Raw genomic sequence first — 10,756 nt, 5'->3', positions numbered from 1 at the left:
CAAAAAAAAAAAAAAAGGGTCCTCCAAGGTCAAGAAGGGAGAATGTTGACATGTCATGGGGTTGTTAACCAATGTCATAAAACAATATGTATACGGATTGTTTAATAAGAAAGTATTTGTTCTGTAAACCTTCACCTAAAGTACAATAAAAACAATTTAAAAAATAAAATAAAACACTGCACACACACACACAAAAATATGTCCTAGCTATTTCTTTCACCATACCTATTCAATCTGTATGCCTAGCAAATGATCGGAGAAGCTGGACTATATGAAGAAGAACGGGGCATCAGGATTGGAGGAAGACTCATTAACAACCTTGCTTGCTGAAAGCGAAGAGGACTTGAAGCACTTACTGATGAAAATCAAAGACCACAGTCTGCAGTGTGGATTACACCTCAACATAAAGAAAACAAAAGTCCTCACATCTGGAACAATAAGCAACGTCATGATAAATGGAGAAAAGATTGAAGTTGTCAAGGCTTTCATTTTACTTGGATCCACAATCAACAGCCATGGAAGCAGGACTCAAGAAATCAAAAGACCTATTGCATTGGGAAAATTTGCTGCAAAAGACCTCTTTAAAGTGTTAAAAGGCAAAGATGTCACTTTGAAGACTAAGGTGCGCCTGACCCAAGCCATGGTATTTTCAGCTGCATCATATGCATGCAAAAGTTGGACAGTGAATAAGGAAGACTGAAGAAGAATTGACGCCTTTGAATTGTGTTGATGAAGGATATTGAATATACCATGGCCTGCCAAAAGGACGAACAACTCTGTCTTGGAAGAAGTACAGCCAGGATGCTCCTTGGAAGCAAGGATGGTGAGACTCTGTCTTACATACTTTGGATGTGTTGTCAGAGGGGATCAGTCCCTCAAGAAGGACATCATGCTTGGTAAAGTAGAGGGTCAGCAAAAAAGAGGAAGACCCACAACGAGATGGATTAACACGGTGTCTGCAAGGATGGGCTCAAGCATAACAATGATTGTGAGCATGGCGCAGGACCCGGCAGTGTTTCGTTCTGTGGCACATAGGGTCGCTATGAGTTGGAACTGACTCGCCGGCACCCAACAACAACATTTCTTTCCTACATACCCAAGAGAATTTGAAACTTATGCTCACATAAAAAATGGGTGCACAAATGGTTATAGCAGCATAATTCCTAATAGCCAAAAAATAGAAACAAACTAAATGTCCGTCTACTGATGAATAAAAAAAAATTCAGTATGTTCATACAATAGGGAATTATTCAGCTATGAAAAGGAAAGAAATACTGATACATGCTACAACATAGCAGAACCTTGAAAACATGATGCTAAGTGAAAGAAGCCAGACACAAACAGCCAAATATTTATGATTTCATCTACATGAAACACGATAGGCAAATCCGTAGAGCCAGAAAGTAGATTAGTGGTTGCCCAGGGCTAGGGAATGGGGAATAATGAGTGACTGCTAATGTGTACAGATTTGTTTCTGGGGTGATGAAAATTGTCTGTAATTAGATAGTGGTAATGGTTGCACCGGGTGCCCTGGTGATACAACGTATAAAAGCTCAGCTGGTAACTGAAAGGTTGGCAATTCGAACCCACCCAGCAACTGCATGGGAGAAAGAACTGGTGATCTGCCGCTGTAAAAATTACAGCCTAGAAAACCCTATTGGGCGGCTCTACTCTGTCACATGGACTTGCTGAGTCAGAATGGACTCGATAGCACATAACAAAAATGGTTGCACAATCTGTGATAAACTAAACAGACATAGCTGTACAATTTCATAGGATGAATTGTGTGTTGTGTGAATTATATCTCAGTAAAACTGTAAAAAAAATTTTATTACTGTGCTTTAGGTGCAGGTTTACAGAATAAACTAGCTTCTCATTAAACAATTATACACATACTATTTTGTGTTATGAACCCCATGACATGTCAACATTCTCCCTTCTCCACCTTGGGTTCCCTATTACCAGCTTTCCTCCCCTCTAGTCTTTTCCCCTGGGCTGGTGTGCCTCTTTAATCTCATGTTGTTGTTGTTGTTTTTTCAGGAGGGGGTCTTGTCTAATCTTTGTCTGAAGGATGAACCTCAGGAGTGACTTCATTACTGAGCTATAGGGGTGTCCGGGGACCATACTCTCAGAGTTTCTCCAGTCTCTGTCAGGCCAGTAAGTCTTGTCTGTTTTTGTGAGTTATCATTTTGTTCCACATTTTTCTCCAGCTCTGCCCGGAACCCTCAATTGTGATCCCTGTCAGAGAAGTCAGTGGTGGTGGCCAGGCACCATCTAGTTGTGCTGGACTCAGTCTGGTGGAGGCTGTGGTAGTTGTGGTCCGTTAGTCATTTGGACTAATCTTTCCCTTGTGACTTTGGTTGTCTTCATTCTCCCTTGCTCCCGAAGTGGTGAGACCAGTGGAGTATCTTAGATAGCCGCTTACAATTTTTTAAGACCTCAGACAGTACTCACCAAAGTAGAACATTCTCTTTATAAACTATGTTATACCAGTTGAGCTAGATGTTCCCCAAGACTGTGGTCCCCACAGCCCTCAGTCCAGTAATTTGGACTCCTCAGGGAGTTTGGATGTGTCTGTGGAGCTTCCATGACCTTTCCTTGTACAAGTTGTGCTGGCTTCCCCAGTACTGTGTACTACTGTCTTGCCCTTCACCAAAGTTACCACTTATCTATTGTCTATTTAGTGTTTTTCCATCCACGTCCCTCCCCTCCCTCATAACCATCAAAGATTGTTTCTTTTTGTGTGTAAACATTTTCATGAGTTTTTTATAGTAGTGGTCTCATACAATATTTGTCCTTTTTGTGATTGACTTACTTCACTCAGCATAATGCCCTCCAGATTCATCCATGTTGTGAGATGCTTCACAGATTCATCATTGTTCTTTAGCGTTGCATAGTGTTCCATTGTGTGTATGTACCATAGTTTCTTTAGCCATTAATCTGTCGATGGGCATCTTTTTGCTATTTTGAATGTTGCTATTTTGCTATTTGTTATTTTGATGTTTCCATCTTTTTGCTATTGTGAATAATGCTGCAATGAACATGGGTGTGCATATGTCTATTCATGTGACAGCTGTTATTTCTCTAGGATATATTCCTAGGAGTGAGATTGCTGGATCATATGTTATTTCTATTTCTAGCTTTCTAAGGAAGCGCCATATCGTTTTCCGAAATGGTTGTACCATTTTGCATTCCCATCATCAGCGCATAAGAGTTCCAATCTCCCTACAGCCTCTTCAACCTTTGTTATTTTCTGCTTTTTTGATTCGTGCCAGTAATCCAGGGTGAGATGGTATCTCATTATGGTTTCGATTTGCATTTCTCTAATGGCTAGTGATCGCGAGCATTTCCTCAAGTGTCTGTTAGCAGCTTGAATATCTTCTTTGGTGAGGTAAACATTCATATCCTTTGCCCATTTTTTTAAATTGAATTATTTGTCTTTTTGTTGTAGAGGTGTTGGATTTTCCTGCAGAGTTTATAGATTAGATCTTTGTTGGATTTGTTATAGCCAAAAAATTTTTCCTAGTCTGTAGGTTCTCTTTTTACTCTTTTGGTGAAATGTTTTGATGAACATAAGTGTTTCATTTTTAGAAGATCACAGTTATCTAGTTTGTCTTCTGGAGTTTGTGTGTTGTTAGTTATGGTTTATATACTGTTAATGCCATGTATTAGGGCCTCTAGCATTGATCCTAATTTTTCTTCTATGATCTTTATAGTGTTTGGATTTATAGTTAGGTCTTCGATCCATTTTGAATTAGTTTTTTGTGTATGGAGTGAGGTATGGGTCCTGTTTCATTTTTTTGCAGATGGACATCCAGTTTTGATATGTTGAAAAGACTGTCTTTTCCCCATTTGATGGTCTCTGGGCCCTTGTCAAAGATCAAGTGACCACAGGTGGATAGATTTACATCTGAGTTCTCAATTCTGTTCCATTGGTTAATGTGTCTGTTGTTGTACCAGTACCAGGCTGTTTTGACTACCGTAGCTGTATAGCAGGTTGTGAGGTCAGGTAGTGCGAGTCCTCCTACGTTATTCTTCTTCTTCAATAGTGCTTTACTTATCCGGGGCCTCTTCCCTTTCTTTATAAAGTTAATGATTAGTTTTTCCATCTCTTTAAAGATTGTTGTTGGTATTTGGATAGGGATTGTTTTGTAGATTGCTTTGTGTAGAATTGACATTTTCACAATGTTGAGTCTACCTTCCATGAGCATGGTATGTTTTTCTGTTTATGTAGATCCCTTTTGTTTTCTTGCAGTAGTGTTCTGTAGTTTTCTTTGTATAGATCTTTTATATCCCTAGTTAGATTTATTCCTAAGTATTTTATTTTTTAGGGGCTATTATAAATGGTATTTTTCTCCTGATTTCCTTTTAGTTTTTCTCTTTATTGGTATATAGGAATCCAACTGATCTTTGTATGTTAATGTTGTATCCTGCCCCCTCTGATGAATCTTTCTATTAGTTCCAGTAGTTTTCTCATGGAGTCTGTGTATAGCAACATATCGTCCACAAATAGGGACAGTTTTACTTCTTGCTTATGAATTTGGATGCCCATTATTTCTTTTTCTTGCCTTATTGCTCTAGCTAGGAGTGATGATAAAGGAAATATTAGTCTTGTTCCTGTTATCAAGCAGAATGTTTTCAGGCTCTTTCCATTAAGAATGATGTGGGCTGTTTGTTTTGTATAGATGCCCTTTATTATTTTGAGGAATTTCTCTTCTATACCTATTTTATCGAGAGTTTTTAACAGGAATGGGTTTTAGACTTTGTTGAATGCCTCTTCTGTGTTGATTGAGATGATCATGTGATTCTTTTATTTTATTTACGTAATGGATTAGGTTGATTGATTTTATAATGTTGAACCATCCTTGCATACCTAGTATGAATCCCCGTTGGTTGTGCTGTATTATTTTTTCATATGATACTGAATTCTATTGGCTAGAATTTTGTTGAGAATTTTTGCATCTATATTCATGAGAGATACTGGTCTGTAATTTTCTTTTTTTGTTCTGTCTTTGCCTGGTTTTGGTATCAGGGTTTTGCTGGCTTCATAGAATGAATTTGGAAGTATCCCTTCCTTTCCTATGTTCTGAAATAGTTTGAATACTACTGGTGTAAGCTCTTGTCTGAATGTTTGGTAGAAATTTTTCAGTGAAGCTATCTGGGCCAGGACTTTTTTTGTTGGGAGTTTTTTGATTACCTTGTCAATCTCTTCTCTTGTTGTGGATCTGTTCAGACTTTCAACATCATTTTGTGTTAGTTTGTGTAGGTACTGTGTTTCTAGAAATTGTTCCATTTCCTCTAGGTTTTCAAATTTGTTGGAGTATAGTTTTTCATAATACTCTGTTATGATCCTTTTAATTTCAGTTGAGTCTGTTGTAATGTCCCCCATTTCATTTCTTATTTGGGTTATTTATGTCCTCTCCTGTTCTTCTTTTGTCAGTTTGGCCAGTAGTTGTGGATTTTGTTGATCCTTTGAAAGAACTTACTTTGTTTTTGTTCTTTTTTTATTCTTTCTATTGTTTTTCTATTCTCTATTTCATTTATTTCTGCTCTGATCTCCATTATTTCCTTTCTTCTTGTGGCTGTGGACTTCTTTTGCTGTTCTCTTTCTATTTGCTTGAGTGGTGTACCTAATGTTTTGATTTTGTCCCTTTCTTCTTTTGTGTTGTGTGCATCTATTGCTATAAAGTAACCTCTGAGTGCTGCCTTTGCTGTGTCCCAAAGATTTTGGTATGATGTGCTTTCATTCTTTTTTGATCCTAGGAATTTTTTTATTCCACCTTTGATTTCTTCTATTACACAGTGGTTTTCAAGCAGGTGTTATTCAGTTTCCATGTAATTGGTTTTTTTCCTTGCTCTTTCTGTTGTTAATTTCTACTTTGATGCCATTGTGATCAGAGAAGATACTTTGTATTATCTCAGTGTTCTGGATTTTGTTGAGGGTTGCTTTGTGGCCTAAGATATGGTTTGTTCTGGAAAATGTTCCATGTGTGTTGGAAAAGAACATGTACTTTGCAGTGGTTAGATGGAGTGTTCTGTATATGTCAATGAGTTCAAGTTGGCTGATGGTGGCCTTTAGGTCTTCTGTATCTTTATTGAGTTTCTTTCGAGATGTTCTATCCTTACTGAGAGTGGTGTGTTGAAGTCTCCTACTATTATAGTGAAACTGTCAGTTTCTCTTTTCAGTGCTGTTGAGGTTTGTTTTATGTATTTTGGAGCCTTGTCATTGGGTTCATATATATTTATTATGGTTATGTCTTCATGAGGGATCATCCCTTTAAACGTTATATAATGCCCTTCTTTGTCATTTGTGGTGGATTTTGTTTTAAAGTCTATTTTATCTGAGATTAGTATTGCCACTACTACTCTTTTTTTGGTAGCTGTTGCTTGGTATATTTTTTTCCATCCTTTGATTTTTAAAAAATTTATATCTTTGTTTCTGAGGTGTGTCTCTTGTAGGCATCATATTAATGGATCCTGTTTTTTTATCCATTCTGTCATTTTCTGTCTCTTTATGGGTGCATTTAGGCCATTTACGTTTAGTGTAATTATTGATAGGTGTGAGTTTATTTCTGTCATTTTATAGTGCATTTTTTGTGGTGCTGATGCTTTCTTTGTCGTTCTCACTCTCCTGAGTTCAAATCCTTTTGTTTGTGGATATTCTTTCATTTCTTTCTTTCTTTTTTTTTTGTTTGTTTGTTTGTTTGTTTGTAGATTTTGTGTTTACTGAGACTTTATGTTTTCCTCTTTATTTTGATGAGTAGGTTTGTTAACTTTCTTTGTGGTTGCCTTAAAATTTACCCTTATCTTCCAAAATTTGAACCAGTCTTTTTTTACTTGATATCCCCTTGCCTTGCTCTCCATTTGAAAGTTCTATACCTACACCTTTTATTCCCTCTTTTGTTGTTCTGACATTGTTGTCTTTTACAGATTAACCTCTATGGTTCCCTGTTGTAAATCTTTTGGTTTTGATTAGTCCTTGAGAGTTCATTACCTAGGTTGGTGTCATGGTTTGCATTATGTCCCCCCAAAAATGTGTATATCAATTTGGCTGGGCCATGATTCCTGGAATTGTGTGGTTGGCCTCCATTTTGTGATTGTAATTTTATGTTAGAGAGGATTAGGGTGGGATTGTAACACTATTCTTACTCAGGTCACATCCCTGATCCAATGTAAAGGGAGTTTCCTTAGGGTGTGGCATGCATCACCTTTTAACTTACAAGAGATAAAAGGAAAGGGAAGCAAGCAGAGAATAGGGGGAACTCATACCACCAAGAAAGCAGTGACAGGAGCAGAGTGTGTCCTTTGGACCCAGGGACCCTGCGTGGAGAAGCTCCTAGTCCGGGGAACAGTGATGAAAAGGCAAACAGTCAGGAAAATCCTTCCCCTGGAGCTGACACCCTGAATTTGGACTTCTGGCCTACTATACTGTAACAGAATAAATTTCTCTTCGTTAAAACTGTCCACTTATGGTATTTCTGTTAGAGCAGCACAAAATGACTAAGACAGTTGGTATCTGGCTGATGCTGTTGTCTTGCATCCTAGGCTCAGGCTGTGGTCTGATATTGTTTGTTCTCAAACAAAAGGACACTCTTTTATAATTCTTTCATGTTTGGTTTCGATTTTACATATTCCTTTAATTTCTGTTTATCCGGAAATGTCCGAATTTCACCATCATATTTGAGTAAGAGTTATTCTTGGTTGGCAATTTTTTTCTGTCAAAGTTTTATCTATGTCATCCCATTGCCTTCTTGCTTGCATGGTTTATTCCAAGTAATCAGAGCATAGTCTTATTGTTTCCCCTGTGTATTAGACTTTTCATCTTTCTTGTGTTGCTCTCACGATTCTTTCTTTGCCTTTGGTTTTAGCTAGTGTGATTATGATATCCCCCGTTGATTTTCTTTTGGAGTCTATCCTATATAGGGTTCGTTGAGCTTATTGGATGTTCAGCTTTTCATCTTTCATGATATTAGGGAAGTTTTTTGTCAGCAAGTTTTCAATGATCCTCTTTGTGTTTTCTGTTTTTCCCCCTGTTCTGGAACTTTGATCACGTGGCAGTTTTTGCTTTTAATGGTATCCCACATCCTTCTCAGGGTGTCTTCATTTTTCTTCATTCTTTTCTCAGATTTTTCCTCAAACAAATTGATAGCCAAGGATTTGTCTTCAGTTTCACTGATCCTGTATTCCATTGTTTCAAACCTGCTCACCAGACCTTCTGTGACACTGTCCATTTCTGAAATTTTGTTGTTTGTTTTTGGATTTCTAATTGCTGTTTTTGTAAGATTTCTAGTTGTGAATTTATTTTGACATTTTGTTCCTGTATTATGTTCCTGAATTCTTCCATCTTTTGGTCTGCTTTTTCCATGATTTCTTCTATTTTTTTCCTCATTTTTGTCTACTTTTTCCTTCAACTCTTGGATAGCTCTGAATATTAGAGTTCTGAATTCCTTATCAGGTAGTTCCAGTGTCTTTTCTTCTGCTGAGATTGTCATCTGTTGTTTTATTTTGGACACCTCCTGGAGCCATCCTGTCCTGTTTTTTAATATGTTTTCGTATTGTCTACTGTCTTCGGGACATTCAGTATTTATTGTCTTTTTTATTGATTGTAGATTTGTTTGTTTCATCCTGTTTTTTTTGTTTTATTTGGGTATATCTGAGCAGGCAGGCTGTGTGTTCTTTGTTGTTTGTTCATCTTTGGGCACAATACTTCTCATCACCTTGTCCAATGTGTAAGGCCAGTTGCTCAGATATGGTGCAACAGGGCAGGTCCAGCAGAAGGGGAGGGGCTGGGCTGGGTTGTTTGTGGCACATACTGGGGCCAACAGGGCAGGGCTGTGTTTCAGTGCAGTGCAGGTTCCAGTAGACTGTCCTTGTGCTGCTAGGCGGTGTGATGTTCAGTGCATGGTTCAGATAGGCAGGAGGGAAGAGGGAGGTTGTGATGTGTGGAGCTAAGTTGGTGTGGAAGATGAAGAGGAGAGAGAAATAGGAACCAAAAAACAAAAAAGTGCTGAGGGAGCCTGCCGTAAGTGTGGCACAGACCTGGGGAAGCCATGTGCCAGTGGCTTTCTAGCCAGGCAGTGAGTCACAGCCCATCAAGAAGGGATAGATACAGCACACGCAGCTGGATGGGTGGGATAAAGAAAAGGAAGGAAGGGAAAGAGAGATAAGAAAGTAGATTTGAAAAAAAAGGAGAGATAAAGGCACACATGGCTAGGTGGTCAGGAAAAAAGTATGGAAGGAGTGTAGAAAGAGACAAGAAACCGAGAAAAAAAAAGATGCCAGGTGGTTGGTAGAAAGGAAAGGAAGGGAGGCAGAGAGAGACAGGAAACCTAGAAAAAAAGTAGAAAGAAAAAAAATTCCCCAAGGGAGCCCACCAGAAGCTGAGAGGCCCTGCACTGCCCATCCAGAAGTAGCAGAGATGGCACACGGTGCCAGGCATTCAGGAGAAGGGTAAGGACAGGAGATAGAGAGAGACAAGAAACTGAGAAAAAAGAAAGAAAAGAAAAATGCCCCAAGGGAGCCCACTGGAAGTAGGTCCCCAGCTGAGGGGTGCTGCACAGCCCATCAAGAAGAAGGAGAAATGGCACATGGCACCAGGTGTTCAGGAGAAGAGTAAGGAAGAAAGGTAGAGGGAGACAAGAATCAACAAAAGAAGAGAGAAAACAAGAAAAGATGCCCCGAGGGAGCCCACTTGTGTGGTGGCACAGATCGGAGAAGTGGCTCCCCAGGGTACAGCCCTGCAGAGCCTGTCTAGAAGGAGCAGAGATGGCACATGGTGCAAGGTGTTCAGGAGAAAAGAAGGGAAAGATGGCAGAGAGAGACAAAAAATTGAGAAAAGAAAAAAAATACCCAAGGGAGGCCACTGGCTTTGTGGCGTGAACCGGGGAAGTGGTTTCCAAGACACTAGACATTGCACAGCCTGTCTAGACGGGGTGGAGATGGCACACAGCACCAGGTATTTAGGAGACAGGAAAAGAAGGAAAGTAGAGAGAAGCAGGAAACCAAGAAATGAAGCAAAAGAAAAAGGAAAAAAGAAAAGAAAAAAATGCCTCTAGGGGTCCCACTGGCTTGGCGACATGAACTGGGGAAGCAGTATACCAGCCGAGTGGTGCTTCACAGCCTGCCAAGAGGAAGCAGAGATGGCACAAGGAGCTAGGTGTTCGAGAGAAAGGAAGGGAAGGAGGGGGGAGAGAGAGAAGAAACCAAAAGAAGCCAAAAAAAGTAACAACAGCAACAAGAAAATGGCACTAAAGGAGCCAGCTGGTGTGGGCAAGGTGAATCCAAGTGGCACTGAGCCAGTCCCTCACCAGCTGAGTGACCTCAGCCTGCTGGGAAGCGGTGGTGGTCGAGCAGGGGGAAGAAGGGTGGGGGGTGGGAAATAGTGTTTTGTTGGTTCCCGAGTGCCCTGCCTCCTGCTGGGAGCTCTGTGAAGCTGCCTTCCCTTACTCCCTTTCCACCAATCAGGGTGACTGAGTAGTCAAAGATGGCGAATCCATGCCACATTAGCTGATAGGGGACCTCCACTCTGTATCTCTTATCTCTTCTCTCTTTCTGTTCTCTGTCAATTTTTTATTCCATTCGGTGCTTGGTTGAGTTCTTTATCTCTTCATTTGATGCTTAGGGTTCCAGGATTGACGTTTGTCCCTGTTTTACTTTAGTTTTTCAGGACTTTACTGTGGAGGGACAGCATGGTGCTTCTCTCCATGGTGCCATGTTGGGTCCCACAATCATGTAAAAAATTTTTAATGGAAGAGTT

Source organism: Trichechus manatus, unplaced genomic scaffold (genome assembly GCF_000243295.1).
Source record: "Trichechus manatus latirostris isolate Lorelei unplaced genomic scaffold, TriManLat1.0 scaffold00113, whole genome shotgun sequence".
Classification (NCBI taxonomy): Eukaryota; Metazoa; Chordata; class Mammalia; order Sirenia; family Trichechidae; genus Trichechus; species Trichechus manatus.
The sequence above is the reverse complement of the archived record's forward strand: the minus strand, read 5'-3'. Positions refer to the sequence as shown.